Genomic DNA, 14060 nt, shown 5'->3' on the forward strand with positions numbered 1-14060 from the left:
GATCTAAGTAACAACAGGGGTGAATCTCAAAATCATTACAGTAAGTAAAAGAAGCCAGACACAAAAGAGTACACACTGAACGATTCCATTTATATGAAGTTCTAGAACAGACAAATTAATCTTTGGTGAAACACATGAGAACAGTAGTTAGGGTTCTGGTAGTGGCGACTGATTGGGAAGAGGAATGAAGGATCTTTCTGGGGTGATAGAAATATTTTATAGTTTAACAAGGGTGTGGGTTACATGGGCACATGCAATTGTGAAAACTCATCCAACTGTACACTTAAAATTTGTGTATTTCACTGTTTGTAAGTTATCCTTCAATTTAGAAAAGCACTATAAAAATATTTATCTGATCACGTCATCCCTGCTTGAAATCTTCCAATGGCTTCTCACAACACTTGGAATAAAATCACACTCCTTAACATGACCCACAAGATCTTAAATGAATTGGACCCCACCTCCCTTTCCATCCTTAATCATTAAGATCCAGACAAAATGGTTTTTTTTCAGTACCTCAAATACACCTCAACCTTTCCTTAGGGTTTTTGGACTGATGGTTCCTTCTGCCTGGAACGCTCTTCCCCCAGGTTAGCTTTCCCAGAACCCAGCTCAAATGCCCACCTTATCATAGAAGGCCTTCCCTGATCATACTATCCAACACAGCTCTCTCCATTTCTCCCTCCAAATTTCCTGGGAGGTCTCAATAAATTGTTTGCTGAAGAAATAAAACAAGAAATAAATGAAATACATGCCAAAATATAAATAATCACAGGGAACATAACTACTAGCTTACACTAGCTTTCATCATTCTCTCCATAATACCTACAAATCTGTTTGTTAACACTGCTATATCTTCAAAGGCACTATAGCTAAATGTCCAAAACACAAGGATGTGCAAAATTAATATACACAGATACATTCAAACAAAAAGATAGCAGGGATGGCAAGATTAATAACAGACAATAATTTAAGGCAAAAAACATCTAACATAGTAAAGATTATGTTACTATTTAAAGACACAATCAAAAACATGTTATAAATTATACACCAAACGACACAGTGTCGAAATGCACAAAACAAATCAGGAATACAAGGAGAACTTAAGAAAATCCCACAGCAGGAGAATTTGAACACATCTCTCAGAAATTTAAAAGATCAAGAAGATGAGATAAAAATACAGATGATATAGATAAAGCCAGATTTAACACATACATATAACTCTGAACCCAACAAAGAACAATGCATTTGAAATATCTATAAAAACTCACTAATATTAAATTATATAATAGGATATGAAGAAAGTTTCAACTATTGCAAAACGTGGAAATGTTATAAGCCATGTTCTCCGATCCTAATAAAAATATGAAATTATTAACAAAAAATCTCTGATATGGAAAATAAGATACTCTTCTAAATAACTTATGGCTCACAGAGGAAATTAAAATAACACACTATTTCAAAATTAACACCAGTAAGGGCAGAATATATCTAGACCTATGGAGATGGAGTCAAAGGCATCCTCAGAAGAAAATGGACCAGTTTTCATTTGTGAATACAAATACAAATCCAATCCAGCAGGGTATTAAAAGAACAGTGCATCATAACTGGAAGGTTTTACTGCCAGTAAAAAAGTGTTGAGGAGATCCAGAAGCAAGGTGATGTGTACTGCACATGCCTAAAGTTGGACCTTTAGGAATATATTAATGCAAGCGACTTTCAGTCATCCAAATAGAAATGATCCATTTCATCAATCATGTTTTGCAAATTAAAAATAGCATCAGCTTTTACCCCAACACCATCCACAGTTCCCAGACTGCTCAATGTGTACTCTAAGAATCTACACCCATTTTAATATTATACTGAGAAAAACCATTAAGGCATATAGAAGTCCTAGCAAAAGAATCAAAATATATATATTTCAATGTTAATTTAAATTTTTTCCTCTATTTGAAAATTACTCATAGAACTAACATCTGCCACTGATAGAGATAACTGAAAATATATACAGCTAATTTTCTCCCCAAAGTTACGCTTATTTTTCACAACACAAGTAATCTGAAGTAACTTATAGGAAAGACTCAGATCAAGGAAAATCTAAAAGGGAGAAGAGAAGATTCTGCTCTGATTTTCACTGGAGTTGATACTGAGAAAAACTCTATCCTAATTATTCTAAGCCAGGTCTTATAGACAAAACCATTTGAATATGCTCTCATTTGTTGACCAACATTATCACAGTTTCTTCAACTCATCTGGGATAAAAAATAGATATTTTAAGTAAATATAATCACAACTTTACACTGGACCAGAATGGTGGGAAACTGACCAAGGTCGGTCATTAGCATCAAACTATGTGGGCCATTCAGTTGACCTGTGCCATCCCCAATATCACTGTAAAGAGCTAAGCAAAATGGAACGGCCAGACAGCTGAGTTCAAAAAACTTTTTTCATTATTTAAGTATTATATATTTCCAGGTCAAAAACACCTACTTTCCTATTATAAATAAAATAGCTTAAGATCATACAAGTTTCTATATAAGGTCCATTCAGGCCAGCACTCGGTCTCTGATCTTGCAAAGCAATACGAAAAGAGTTTAGGATAAAACAGTATTTTATATTACGCATGCCACTGTTTCTGTCCATTAGTGCACCTGGAGAGCCTAGGGAAGATCTACCCTTCCCTTCAACATACTTTTTCTGGACAGAGTGAGCCATATGGGATGTTTAAGGGTTTTGAAATATTGAAGCTAAAATTCTTCTCAAGTTGACAGAAAGAAGCGAGGCCATATAACCTTCCAGTGACTTCCTTGGAGCCACTTTCAGACAAAGATCATTGGAATTGTCTAAAATGATAGTTCTGCCTCATATGACAATCCTTAGTTTCAGCTGTGAAGCCATAAAAGTTCCTTCCAAGAGAAGGGAAAAAAACAAGTTGTCTACACATTCAGGTTGAAAAAAGAAAGGAAGGAACTGGACTGGACCAGATCAAGACTGTGTCAAACTCTTGGACACAGTCAGAGAATATATAAACTGAGCCAAATCCTGCACACTTCACTAAAAAGGGATTTTTCACTAGAGCTTTCAAACTGACAACAAATCCTATGGGGATAAGTCTCATGCTTTTCTATCTGGAGCTGAGATTCTAGAAAGGAAACAAGCACCTTAAAACATAAGACATGTTTAGAAAATGGCTTCTCTTTAGATCAACGCTGCCTAATCCAGAAAAATCTATATATTCACAAAAACCTACCTATTGATGAAACTTCCTGGAATTAGATATAGTTATGGTTGTACAACATTGTGAATATACTAAAAAGAAAACCAAACACTGAGTGTTACACTTTAAAAGTGTGAATTTTATGGTATGTGAATTAGATCTCAACAAAGCTGTAACAAAAAATAACGATGATAAACCCAATATATATTAACCTTAACAGAAATCTACTTACAGATTATCCTTCCGGAAGTATGTGCGTGCATGCCATGTGTATGTACACTGTAACTTGCAGGGGGCAGGGCAGCCAGCCGGGTAATCAACATCAGGGAGACCAGTAGGGGTGGGGGGGGGGGGGGGGGAACAGAGTGATAATACTTTTTTTTTTTTGAGGAAGATCAGCCCTGAGCTAACTGCTGCCAATCCTCCTCTTTTCACTGAGGAAGACTGGCCCTGAGCTAACATCCATGCCCATCCTCCTCTACTTTATGTGTGGGACGCCTACCACAGCATGGCTTGACAAGCAGTGCCATGTCCACACCCGGGATCCAAAGCAGCAAACCCAGGGCAGCCGAAGTGGAACGTGCACACTTAACTGCTGCGCCACTGGGCCGGCCCCAATACTTTTTTTTTTTTTTTTTTTTAAAGATTTTATTTTTTCCTTTTTCTCCCCAAAGCCCCCCGGTACATAGTTGTGTATTCTTCGTTGTGGGTTCTTCTAGTTGTGGCATGTGGGACGCTGCCTCAGCGTGGTCTGACGAGCAGTGCCATGTCCGCGCCCAGGATTCGAACCGACGAAACACTGGGCCGCCTGCAGCGGAGCGCGCGAACTTAACCACTCGGCCACGGGGCCAGCCCCCGGCCCCAATACTTTTAAATTTGATTTTATTGTGAAGTATTTCAGATATTCAAAAAAGTATAAATGATCAGTGAGGCGAATACAAGGAGGTTCAAAAGTATTAGAAGTTCCTATTTCTTAAGCTAGGTAGTAACTAAGCGGGTATTTGTTGCTTTATTATTCTCCTTTAAAACATACTTCCTTACCATATGTATTCTCTAGTATATATGATGTATGTCATAATTTTTAAAAATAAAACAATTATGTACATTCACACTACGGAATAAATCAGTTCTGCTATAATGTGACATATGCATTCCTAAAAATCACCATGCTGTGTAAAAGTAAATAATAAAAACCACAAGGCTTATGGGAAAAACAGGGTTAGGGGCACAACACTCAAAAATCTTACCGGTGAAACAAAAAAGGAAATCTAATAAAAACAGTAGCACAGTTTTACACATTAAATGGTTAAGAAATACATCAATGCTACAGTAAATATGGCACTCTACTTGAAAAAGACCTCAAGTTTGCTTGTGGAAGTGGGCGTTGAAAGGTTACAGCCTGTGAGTTACTGTGAAGTAGTAAGAGGGTGATCTGAAATCAACAGAAAGTTGTGACACCAGCTGCGGATGGGTGTAGCTCACCACAAAGCAGCAAACTGAGGGTAAACTGAGACCCCTGAAGACGACTGTGCGGCTCGTGCATTCCTTCCGTGGCTCAGCTCGCTGGGTGCAGTTTTCTACATTCACCTAGCCATTTCTTGCCGACAAAATGAGGCACAAGCAAAGGTGAAATTTACATTATACCCAAATAGTTCCCTAATACATCAATTGCAATGGAACAAATTCGTGTTTTCCTACAGCAAAACTGACTGTTTTGTAATGCAGCCGTTAAACAGAATAAGCTGATATGGAAGTACTTCTAAAATAAATTGTAAAGTAAAAAAACCACCCTGCAGAACACCATGTATACTTTGATGCCTTCTGTGTAAACTAGGTGAGAAAGAAGAGAGATAAAAGAAACGCTGGTTTACGCCTCTGTAGGTTTTTCTGGAAGAAAAGACTGAAAACAATTAACATAGTTGCCTCTGGGCAGTGGTTTTGCTTTTCATTCTATTCCCGACTACGATGTTTGAATTTTGTAACCATGTACTTGCATTAATTAGGGGAGGAAAACGCCAAAAGGACTAATCTGGGAGATACATTATGGGTGTCTTTATGTCCCTGTTTTCTTCTTACTTTTCTGTATGTTGAAAAGCATACAACTACAGAGAATATGGAACAACTGGGACCCTCAGACGTTGCTGGGGGGAATGTAAAATGGTACGACCACTTTGGAAAAACAGTGTGGCAGTTTCTTAAAAAGCTAAACAAACACTACTATATGACCGAGCCATTCCAGTCCTAGATATTTACCCAAGAGAAATAAAAGCATATGTCCACGCAAAAACCTGTACAAAAATGTTCACAGCAACTTTATTTGTAACAGTCAAAAACTGGGACAGGGCCAGCCCAGTGGTGTAGTGGTTAAGTTCAGGCCCTTCTTCAGTGGCCCAGGGTTCGCAGATTTGGATCCCAGGCACGGACCCATACATGGCTCATCAAGCTACACTGCAGCAGTGTCCCACATACAAAACAGAGGAAGACTGGCACAGATGTTAGCTCAGGGCCAATCTTCCTCACGAAAAAAAACCCAAAAAAAAACAAAAAAGAGGAAACAACCCAAATGTCCATTAACAGGTGAATGAATAAACAAACTGTGATATCCATACAATAGACTATCATTCGTCAATAAAAAGGAATGAACTGATACATGCAACAACGTGATTTAATCTCAAAATGATGCTGAGTGAAGCTACCTTAAGAAAGAAGTATATACTACAATGATTCCCTTTATAGAAAATGCAAACTAGTCTATAGTGACAGAAAGCTGATCAGTAGTTGCCAGGGGAAGGGGCGATGAAAGAGGAGAAGAGAGAGGGATAACCAGGCAGCATAAGAAAAAGTGGGGGAATGACGCATATGTGTACTATCTTGATTGTGATGATGGTTTCACAGGTGTATAAATATGTCAAAACTTATCAAATTGTACACTTTATATATGTGCAGTTTGTAGATGCCACTGTACCTCAATGAAGCTGTTTAAAAACACACACACAAGAGGCCAGCCCAGTGGCATAGTGGTTAAGTTCGAGAGCTCCACTTCAGCAGCCTGTGCATGGACCTACACATCGCTCATCAAGCCATGCTGTGGCAGCATCCCACATACAAAATAGAGATGTTAGCTCAGGGATAATCTTATCTTCCTCAAGCAAAAAGAGAAGACTGGCAACAGAAGTTAGCTCCAGGACAATCTCCCTCACCAAAAAAAATAAAAAAATAAATAAAATAAATAAAAAATAAAAACACTATTATTAAATACAGTCTGCCCAAAAAAACGAATAAAGAATACATAATAGGAACCCTCATACACTGTTGCTGGAAATGTAAAATGGTACAGCTGCTGCAGAAAACAGTTTGGTGTTCCTCAAAAAAGTTAAACACGGTAGCCCAGTGGCGTAGTGGTTAAGTTCACGCACTCCCCTTCAGTGGCCCGGGGTTTGCAGGTTTGGATCCTGGGAGCAGACCTATGCACCACTCATCAAGCCACACTGTGGCAGGCGTTCCACATACAAAATAGAAGAAGACTGGCATGTTACCTCAGGGACAATCTTCCTCCCAAAAAAAAAAGAAAAGAAAAGTTAAACATAGAATTCCTGTATGACCTAGCAATTCCACTCCAAGGTATATATCCATGAGAACTGAAAACATATGTCCATGCAAAAACTTGCATGTGAATGTTCATAACAGCATTATTCATAATAATGAAAAAGTGGAAACAATCCAAATGTCTATCAATTGATAACTGAACAAAATGTGGTATATCCATACAATGGAATATTATTAAGCAGTAAAAAGGAATGAAGTACTGATACACGCTACAACACGGATGAACTTTGAATATATCATGCTAAGTGAAAGAAGCCAGATACAAAAGGTCACATATTAAATGATTCTATTTACACAAAATGTCCAGAAAGAGGCAAATCCATAGACAAAGAAGTGGATGCCAGGGGATGAGGGGAGGGGAGAACCAGGACTGACTGCTAACAGGTATGGGGCTTCTTTCTGGGGTGACAGAAATGTTACAGAAGGCTGGCCCTGTGGTCAAGTGGTTGACTTCGCGCGCTCCGCTTTGGCAGCCCAGGGTTTCACTGGTTCGGATCCTGGTCACGGACCTAGCACTGCTCCTCAAGCCATGCTGAGGCGGTGTCTCATATAGCAGAACTAGAAGGACCCACAACTAAAATATACAATTATGTATTGGGGGGCTTCGGGGAGAAGGAAAAATAAATGAATAAAATCTTTAAGGAAAAAAAGAAATGCTATAGAATTAGACAGTAGTAATGGCTGCATAGTTTTGTTAATATACTAAAAACCACTGAATTATACACTTTAAAATGGTGAGGGGCCAGCCCAGGGGTGCAGCGGTTAAGTTTGCACGTTCCGCTTCTTGGCAACCCCAGGGTTTGCCGGTTCGGATCCCGGGTGTGGACATGGCAATGCTTGGCACACCATGCTGTGGTAGGTGTCCCACACATAAAGTAGAGGAAGATGGGCACGGACGTTAGCTCAGGGCCAGTCTTCCTCAGCAAAAAGAGGGGGATTGGCAGCAGTTAGTTCAGGGCTCATCTTCCTCAAAATAAAATAAAATAAAATAAAATAAAATAAAATAAAATAAAATAATAAAATAAAAGTGAATTTTACCTTATGTGAATTATATCTCAATAAAAAAAGTATACACACGCTCAAACTAATTTTTAAAAAACAAAACAGATAACAATAACCAATGAACCCACAACTCTGCGAATAAAAACATTACAAGTAAAGTCAAAGCCCCCCTCCTTGGCATGGTCCTCACGCTCAGCATTCATTCACCACGTGACAGGTCTCCCCCACACCCCCACAGCTCACTGTTCAGATAGAATAAACAGTCCTTGGCTAGGAGAACTAGGCCTCCTACCTCTCCCTGTCTGCAGTCATCACAGCTCACATGCCCAAACATCTCCCCATTCCCTTCCCACGGGTTCACGTTTCCCCTCCACCTTCTCTCTTCGCTTACTGACACGCTACCATCCTTCGAGAATCAAATCAGACTCCACGAAGTGCACTCCAGTCTTCAAACACTTCTTTCCCTAACTCCCACACAACAGATGATATGGAAACAGTCTGCGTCCTAAGTCCTGTTTCCTACGAGGTAAAAGTGCACCGACCCTCGACCCTCACCCCCATTTGGCAGCAGTGTAGAAAAGACTGAAAGGGGGACAGCATTAAAGGCATGGAGATGGGGGCCAATTTAAGGAGGTGGCAACGAAGGTTCAAATAAAAATCTATAGTTGAACGAGAAGAGAGGAGGATCAAGTACTTCTGAGAATGTATCCTAAGGAAATACTCTTAAGGCAGGGCGATGTACATCATAAGTGGGCTGCACTTAGAAAAATCTAGACTTAAATGTTAGTTCTCCTCTTCCTACATATTTTATAACAAAACACTGGAAATAGTCCATAGCAAATTACAGTTGTGATAAATACTGAATGTTTTTATTCACAGAGTTGTGGATACTTCGGGGTTTTAATATGGGGGGATATGATCTTACATGTAGAAAACCCTAAAGATTCCATAAAAACACTGTTAGAACTAACAAATTAATTCAGCAAAGTAGCAGGATACTAAGTCAACACACAAAAATCAGTTGCATTTCTATATACAAACAACGAACAATCTGAAAAGAAAATTACAAAAGCAATTCCATTTATAATAGCATCAAAAAGAATAAAATACTTAGGAATTAATTTAACTAAGGAGGTGAAAGACTTACACAAGGAAAACTACAAAATATTGCCGAAATTAAAGACACAGTGTTCATGGATGGGAAGACTTACTATTGTTAAAAAGTCAATACTACCCGAAGCCATCTACAGAGTCAATGCAATTCCTATCAAAATCCCGACGACATTTTTTGCAGAATACAGAAAAACCCATCCTAAAACTCAGATGGAATCTTAATGCACCCTGAATAACCAAAACAATCCCGAACAGAATAAAACTGGAGGACTCACACTTCCTAATTTCAAAACTTACTAGAAGCTACAGTAATCAAGAGTGTGGTATTGGCATAAACAGAAACATAGACCAATGGAATAGCATAGAGCTCAGGGCCAGCCCTGGTCACCTAGTGGTTAAGTTCAGCAAGATCTGCTACAGCAGCCTGGGTTCAATTCCTGGGTGGGGACCTACACCCCTCTGTTAGCAGCCATACTGGGCTGGCAGCCCACACACCAAAAAATAGAGGAAGACTGGCATTGATGTTAGCTTAGGGCAAATCTTCCTCAGCAGGGAAAAAAAAAAGAAAAAGAAAAAAGAATGGAGCCCAGAAATAAACCCTGGCATATATCGTCAAATGACTTTTGACAAGGGTGCCAAGACCATTCAATGGGGAAAGGACAGTCTTTTCAGCAAATAGTCCTGGGAAAACTGGATATCTACATGGAAAAGAATGAAGTCAACCCTTACCTAACACCATGTACTAAAATTAATTCAAAATGGATCAAAAACAGACATGTAAGACTTAAAACAATAAAACTCTTAGAAGAAAACACTGGACAAACACTTCACAACACTGGATTTGGCAATGATTTCTTGGATAAGACACCAAAGCCACAGGCAACAAAAGAAAAAATAGACAAACTAGACTTCATTAAAACTTTAAAATTTAGTGCATCAAAAGACACTATCAGCAGTGCAAAAAGGCAATCCACAGAATATATTTCACAGAGTAACGAGAAAATATTTCACAGAATATTGACAAAATATTCACAAATCATATATCTGATAAGGGATTAATATCCAGAATATAAAGAAACTCCTAAAACTCAACAACAAAAAAAACTCGATTCAAAAATGGGCAAAGGATTTGAATAGATATTTCTCTAAAGAAGATAAACGAGTAACCAATAAGCACATTAAAAGCAGCTCAACATCACTAATATTAGGAAAGTACAAATCAAAGCCACAATGAGATATCACCTCACACCCATTAGGACAGCTACTACCAAAACCAACTAACCAACCACAGAAAAGTGTTGGCAAGGATGTGAAGAAACTGGAACACTTGGGCACTGTTGGTGGGAATATAAAATGGTGCAACCACTGTAAAACAGGGTGGTGGTTCCCCAAAAGACAAAAATAGAGGGGGCCGGCCCCATGGCCGAGTGGTTAAGTTCGTGTGCTCAGCTTCAGAGGCCCAGGGTTTCACTGGTTGGGATCCTGGGCGTGGACCTAGCTCTGCTCATCAGGCCATGCTGAGGCGTCGTCCCACACAGCACAACCAGAAGGACCTACAGCTAGAATATACAACTATGTACTGGGGGGTTTGGGGGAGAAGAAGAAGAAAAATAAAAAGAAGATTGACAACTGATGTTAGCTGAGGTGCCAATCTTAAAAAAAAAAAACAGAATTACCATATGATCCAGTAATTCCACTTCTGGGTATATACCCAAAAGAACTGAAAGCAGGGATTCAAATAGCTATCTGTAAACCCATGTTCTTAGCAGCATTATTCACGATAGCCAAAAGATGGAAGCAACCCAAGTGTTCATTGACAGATGAATGGATAAAGAAAATGTGATATATACACACACTGAAATATTATTCAATATTATTCATTATTCTTCCTTAAAAAGGAAGGAAATTCTGACACATGCTACAGCATGGTGAACCCTGAGGATATTCATTATGCTAAGTGAAATAAGCCAATCACAATAAGACAAATACTGTATGATTTCACTTATATGAGTTCTTAGGGTAGTCAAATTTATAGAGACAGAAAGTAGAATGGTGGCTGCCATGGGCTGGGGGTGCAGGGGAGAATGGGGAGTTATTGTTTAGAATATGGAGTTTCAGTTTTACACGAAAAGAGTTACGGAGATGGATAGTGGTGGTGGTTGCACAATGTTATGAATGTATTTAATACCACTGAACTGTACACTTCAAAATAGTTAAGGAGGTAAATTTTACCTTAGGTGGATTTTGCTACAAGTGAAAAAAAAGTAGACAAAGGAATTAAATGGTAAGTATGGTTTTCCCATTATTAAACATGTCCTTCCTGATGGAGCCTATGTAATTAACTCATTTATTCCCAAGGAGGGAACATACTGTATGATGACGTTTCCGTCAACCACCAACTGCATATACAAGGATGGTCCCATAAGATTAGCACCATCTAGCCTAGGTGTATAGTAGGCTATACCATCTAGGTTAACATAAGTGCACTCTATGATGTTCACTCCATGACGAAATTGCCTGATGATGCATTTCTCAGGACGTATCCCCATTGTTAAGTGATGCATCACGGTACATGGGGGAAAATTCTGCAAGCTCTATGTCAAGTTATATATTTTTCACATCTAGAGAACTTGACAATTAGAAAATGACAAATACAAATAAAAAGATGCACAGAGGATCAGAACAGAAATTTACAAATGGCCAATGAATGTGAAAAATGTTCAAACATACTAGTAATCAAGGAAAGAGAAGTTAAGATAACCATTTTTCATCTATCAAATTTAGTTGGGGGCAGATGGAAATAAGGTGTCTTGAAGAAGGGGCACTTTTTTCTAAATCACACTCATTGTTGTCCCATTCAATTATTCCAATCTGGTTTCCACCTCCTACTTGTAGAACTCTGAATAGTAACACCAATGACCAAAACTAATAACAACCGCATTGCCAAATCCAACTGAGCATCTCACTAAACATCTCAGAAGAACTAATGGACCAATTCTCCATCTTCCAGAAACTTCTCTCTCTTGGCTTCCACGACACCAATTTTTTCTCCTACCTCACTGGCTGTTTCTTCTGTCCTGTACTCAACCTTCTTCCTCTACTAGACCTCAAAATACTCGAGGATCTGAGCCCTGATTTTTCACTTCTCTATCTGTACTCTCCCCCTAAGTGATCACATATAGTCCCATAACCTTCATTATCATCTATATATTGAGTATTCCAAATTTTATCTCCAGTTCTAGGCTTTCTCTTCCATGAGTCCAAACCTCATGAGTACATCCAACTCCCTCCTCAACATATCTACTTCATAACTAATATGTATCTCAAATTAAAAACAGAACCCATTCCTTTCCCACCTCAAATTTCTCTCTTCCATTCTTCACTTTCTCCCTAAATGCCACCATCTACTGATAGGTGCTCAAAACAAATATCAAAAAGCAAAGAGTTCTCCCTTCCCCTCACCAATCCACTTCCAAGTCTTGTTCTTTCAACCTCCAAAATATTTTTTAATGTTTCTACTCTTCTCCATCTCCACTGCCACAGACCTAGCCCAGGCATTGCAAACAACACCCTAACTGATCTCCCAGCTTCCACTCTTGCCCTGTTCCTCCACAAAGCAGCCAAATTATGCTACTGGCCTTCTTAAAATCTTCAAAAGAGTCTCATAAAAACGCAACTCCTAGTCAGGGCATCATCTGCTCCCATCTTTGAAAGAATATACACAACCAAAAACATACACTCAATGATATCTCTAGGCAGTAAAACTACCAGGACTGTATTTTTAAATTTTTCTATGATGAATACTTGCTATTTGCTTATTAGGAAAAAGGAAATGATATTGCTGAATGCTACATAATATTACACGTTATGAGAAAACATGTTAACCAGAAAAGGGAATACAAAACTGTAGGTAACCCCTAATTGTAACCGTTATAAGCTTTTATTTAGCAAACATATCAAAACTCTAAGAATGATGTGTCAGGGCTGAAGGATTACTGGTGATATTTTCCTCCTCTACTTTCTGTTTTTTAACATAATTACATTCATAATAGAAAAAAAAAAGGTTAGGATATAAACCTCACTGTCTTCTGCAATCTGGCCACAACCCACCCAACCAGCCTTTCTTCCAAGAACTCACTTTCCCAAGCTTTCCATTCCAACCCCACACAGTCTCGCACCTCTGGCGCTGTAACTCGGGCACCATCCCTGGAATATCCTCCAGTCTTTCTAAATCCTACTCATCCTTCACCGGGGAGAGGGACGGGAGGGATGGAGACAAGCTGGAGGGAGATTCCAGGATTCTTGGGGGTAAATTCACAGCTTGCTGGTGCTGGGGCCAAATCTCGTCTTCAAGGGGTGGCACAGGCCACCAAACTTAACATGCTAAAAGCTCCGGGCACTTGGGCTTAATTAAGGGACCCCATCCCCTCAGAGAGCGCTGCGCCCCCTAGAGAAGGACTCTTACCCCCTACCCCCCCAATTCCGGGTTCCAGCTTCGGAGACCGCACTGACACGCACATTCAGGGGGCACCCAGCCGCCGGCGCCGGCGCCTCCCCTCTCCGCAGTCCCCGGCTCCCCGCTCCCGCCCCTCGGCAGGGGGCCCGCGCGCCGGCGCCGTGGGGGAGGGGCGCGCACGTGCCCGCGCCGCCCCCGCCCAGACAATGCCCCGGAGAGCAGCGCGCACGCCCGGCCGGTCCCCTCCCGCTCGCGCCAACACTCACCCGTTCCCCGGTCTCCGGCAGAAGCGCAGGCCCCGCTGGGCGCCGCGAGAGGGCACGGGCAGGTGAGGGAGCGGGCGCAGCCCGCGGAGCTGCCCAGCCGCGAGGCCCCAGCGACCCCGGAGCCCGCGGAAGCACACGGCTCGGCAGAGCCCGCCCGGCCCGCTCGCCCCTCACGTCAGCGGCAGGGGCGGGGCCGGGCGCGCGCGGCGTCAGCAGCGGCGGAAACGGGGGCGCGCGCGCGCGCGGCCCGGGGGCGGAGCTCGCAGGGCTGTGGGCGGGGCCTGGGCCGGGGCACAGGTTGGTGCTGGGGCCCAGGCCGGGGCGGGGGCTGGCTCTGACCCAGACACCGACCCTGGCGCGCGCTGCGGCGCTGTCTGGGGAGTGTGTGCATCGGTGCTGA

The 14060-nt window shown here is 41.0% G+C and overlaps 1 protein-coding gene across 3 annotated transcripts in view; it reads right to left on the minus strand.

Moving 5' to 3' along the window:
* The window catches only part of YEATS2 (YEATS domain containing 2), a 100505-nt gene extending 86671 nt beyond the window's left edge, over positions 1–13834 (minus strand). For all 3 annotated transcript variants that reach the window (XM_046658411.1, XM_046658412.1, XM_046658410.1), the window contains exon 1: positions 13661–13834. The gene's annotated coding sequence lies outside the window, so the exon portion shown is untranslated. The remainder of the gene's footprint in view (positions 1–13660) is intronic.
* Positions 13835–14060: the final 226 nt, after the last annotated feature.

The sequence above is a fragment of the Equus quagga genome, chromosome 4 (assembly GCF_021613505.1).
Source record: "Equus quagga isolate Etosha38 chromosome 4, UCLA_HA_Equagga_1.0, whole genome shotgun sequence".
Lineage (NCBI taxonomy): Eukaryota > Metazoa > Chordata > Mammalia > Perissodactyla > Equidae > Equus > Equus quagga.